Consider the following 4,316-nt stretch of genomic DNA (forward strand, 5'->3'; position numbering starts at 1 on the left):
CAATATTTCATCATATTGGCCATTCACGTACCAGCATTTATTCTGTGGTTAGGACTAAATCTCACACAAAGAGTTATCTCTGTCATTTTATATAATGTAATATTATTTTTTCTGTATTTACAGTAGAAGCAAATTCTATTGTGTTGCTCTTTGTTTTTTTTTTTTTTTTTTTTTTTTATAAACAAATTTAATGACCAAATGATAGCCTGGTCAAAAACGTGCATCACCAAGGGCTGATCCCTGTACTAGGAAAGAACTCTCGCAAGCACCTAAGACTTGACAAACAGTTCTTTAAGAGACAGTCTCATTTTGTCGCCCTCAGCAGAGTGCTGTTGCACCACAGCTCACAGCAACCTCTAGCTCTTGGGCTTAGGTAATTCTCTTGCCTCAGCCTCCCAAGTAGCTGGGCCTATTGTGTTGCTCTTTGAATTGAACAATCATACTGAAAGTGAACTCAATAGGGAAGCACTTACATATAGATTTAAATATGAAATAAATATAAAATTGTGATCAATATTTAATCTCTTACAAACGATGGGCTTATTTCCATTTCCTGGTGAGAAAACCTCAAGAGACCTGACCAGCTGACAGAGAAGATGACTGGGAAAGGAACAGAGATGGGTCAAGTCTCTCCAAGTAGTTCCTAATGCCTTGATCTTCTTTGCCCTGAGATTAGTTACAGTGTACACAGTTCACCTTCTGAGTCCATCTTGCTATGTGTCCTTATTTTACCATAAATTTCCAGATTTCTATTGTTTCTTATACCTTGATCAATGTGCTTATTGGCTAATAGGCATTTTACACTTAGAAGAAGTTAATAATTTATATACAATTTTTTATTTTTAATATTTTATTTATTGTTTCACATTTAAGGCACAAATAAAGAATGGATTTCTATTTTAGTGTCTTCCATAAACAGACTTTAGTGTTATTTATATCTGATAAACATGAGGTAAAATGCTATATATAAATGGTAAAATTAGAGTTTGGACAGATAGCAAAGCCACTCGGTTTGATTTTAATAATAATGATTAAATCCCTATATTTCAATGAATGACAATTGACTATGAAGTAAATAAGTGAATGAGACTTTGTATTCTCAATTCTATTCTTGAAAGAGAGATAAATATGTATAGAGATGCTAGAGAAATATATGTACATTCACAAAAAATGCATAATCAAACATGCCTGTTAGGGAGGGTTGCTTAGGGACATTTACATCAGAAGTGTATGACCTTTAGAAAATAAATGTGGGTTCTTTGTAAGTTAGGAGTAGAAATAGCAAATGATAGGGGTACTTTATTCATAAGAACTTATCTGTTGGTTCATTCATTTTCTTTTTAACAAAATTTTAGTTCAAAAAGTAAGTATAAGAAGGGTGGGTGTGGTGCTGGGGCTGTCAAGTATCTTCACTGTAATGATACAGGTATGGACACACAGTGATAAAACTGTGAAGAACTTCACACAAATGCATGTGTGCACACCCTTTTACAAACGAGGACAAATAAAACTAGAAGTCTGAATAAGATTGCTAGATTGTATATCAGTGTTAATGTCCTGTCTATAATATTATGAGATAGTTTTGCAAAATGTTACCATTGGAAGAAACTGAACCAAGTATCCAAGAAATAGTTACGTATCATTTCTTATAATGACATGTGAGTACCCGTACAATTATCTCAATGAAATTTTCAATAAAAACTAATTCTATAATTTGAAATAAACTCTGTTAAACAGTGACTTGAAATAAAAACAAAATTACTTTTTAAAAACTTATATTTCATTTACTGAACTCATTTTTAAGGCCACTATGTGCACCTTATTTTAAAAGTAGTATATATAATTATTTCAACTGTGATAAATTTTTGTTAAATACTCTCTTCTAGGACAGGTCACATTTGTTAATTTTCTCATATGTAGACATACTTGTTGCATGGCTTGTAACTGAAAAGGAGACCAGCCAGGTTTAAACTCCAGCAGGTACATGAAAAGATTATTTTTTAATATGAAGTAGAACACGTGATGTTTTATTGTACTTCTAAGTAGAAAAAAAGTAATTTCTACTTCTGCAGTAGGTATATGGGGGGCGTCGTTTTTTATTAAAAAGTAGAAAATGTAGTGTTTTATTATACCTCAAAGTAGAAAAAATGTAATTTATGCATAAAAAACTACAACTGTTTTTTAACATGGATGGTAACAATATTAGACCAATATTACAGAACATTAAGAAAATTGTTGTCTTCTTAATTATTTATTCTATCTGACATTAATATGTTTTTGTCTTAACTCCTTTAAGTCTCATAATAATCTTCTGAGATCTATATTAGAATTGTCCTTATTTTATAGATAAGAAGCCTGAAACAAAAAAAAAATGAAATATTTCTGCCAAGATCAAATATCAAGTATAGGAAGATACATATATATGATATATAAGACAAATATAGTAAGATGTGGTATATTGAGATCAAATAGATGAAAAGTAAGTGTCACGACTTGAATTGAAAACAAAGCAAGTTTCCTTTGGCCTTAGACTATCTTCAAAGTATACAAATCCTGATGTAAATCCCTCCTTTACTCAAAATACGGCTATATTAGCGAACTAAAATATCAAGATATTAAACATTGATTAGAATTACAACAGAACTGGTAACATTGATTAATTTTTTTTACAACCTTAAATGAACTGTCATGACAACTTTGGAAATGTGTGGTCCACAGTGAAGAAAGTAAACAACAGAAATCACTATTACAGCATTTCCTGTAGCCAAGAAGAGAAACAAACAAACAAACACATTCAAAGAATAAAATAACAGTGTTTTCACATTCAGTTTTTCAATACCTTTTTAATTATTAATATGCGTTAATTATGGCATGGTGCTAATGAGATCAAAGCACAGGTTTACAAGTTCGATTTATTCATCCAAATAATTTTTAAGCACAGCTACGTGCAAAGCAATATTCTGAAGGCCAGGAGAAATATGGAAATATGTAAATTGCAGTCCTTGCCTTCAAGGAGCTCAAAATTTATGAGAAAAGATAGCAATGTAGGTAAATAAATTCAGGGCAAGGCAACATATAGTGATTTGAAATAAGTAGGGAAACATAAAGTACTTAGTAGATGAGCATGAACGCAACTTGGAAAGCTGTTCCAGTTGTGATACTTAACTGGCTTTAAGTCAATAAAAGGCAATGCACTGACTTACAAACTCAAAAGATCACTATGGTGGAAGTTGCAGGCCAGGTTTGCTCCAGCGGTATAGTATACACCAATGAGTTTTGTTTCTCTGAGTTTCTTTCTCTTGCCGCAAATTTATTCGAAAGCTGGTTAACTGTGTGATCACCAAATGGCTACCAAGAACTACAGTAAGAGGGAGGGGATGAGAGAAAGAAAAATGAGAGGAGGATTGATGGCTTAAATTTCTTACTCTAAACTTCAACGAAAACTGTTGGCTTCCTTCATATAAGTTCTATACTGAACCTTGGCTAATCTCTCTGACCAGGGCAATTCCATGTATTAAGGTGTCTTAGGCCTTGATTCTTGTGACCTGTCCGTGAACAATTCTTTGCTGGAGGGGATGTGACTGTGTCATTCAGATTGGCATCAGCTAGTCAGGGTTCAATCTTAGGGAAGTTGGACTGGCTTAATTCCACCACAAACACATGGCTGCTGGACAGTGAGGCTGCTGAAGAAAGAATACTAGGTAGCAGCCAATGCCATCAGCTCCAGTCTGCTCCATACACCCACATACACCCTCCTTCCCATGGGAAAGCCTTCTCAGAAGAGCAGGAAACAAATATGTAACAATTTAGGCACTTGTTTTACTTATTTATTTATTTTTATTTCAAAATATCAAGGGATTATAAATGTTTTTCTTACAAGGATACACTATATAATGCAGATGTCAGGACTTTAGGTGTGCCCGTCACCTGGATAGTATTCATTGTACCCAATAGGTGAGTTTTTACCCCTCAGCCTCCCGTCATCTTCCCCCTCCTTCTTAGTTTCCATCATTCTTTAAGTCTCTTTGTGCCTACCCGTAGCCATCATTTGATTTCAGGAGACACTTCAAGACCTTTTATTAAGTTAAGGACATCATTATATTCAAGTTAATGAAGGGAAGAAATGATGAAACATTATTCAAATCCCCTGGCCCGTCATTCGGTTTCAGACCGGGAAGGGTGTTCCTAGAGGCAGAGCTGCTTTGGCTCCTGCATTCTGTGAAGAGTTCTCCTTCCTCTCTCCACTTCCCCCTCCAGCCTCTAGATGTCAAGTTTTCAAGACTGGAACTGATCACTTTTGTGAGGGCGGGTATGTG

Source organism: Otolemur garnettii, unplaced genomic scaffold, assembly GCF_000181295.1.
Source record: "Otolemur garnettii isolate 467f Iridium unplaced genomic scaffold, OtoGar3 scaffold00013, whole genome shotgun sequence".
Taxonomy (NCBI): Eukaryota; Metazoa; Chordata; class Mammalia; order Primates; family Galagidae; genus Otolemur; species Otolemur garnettii.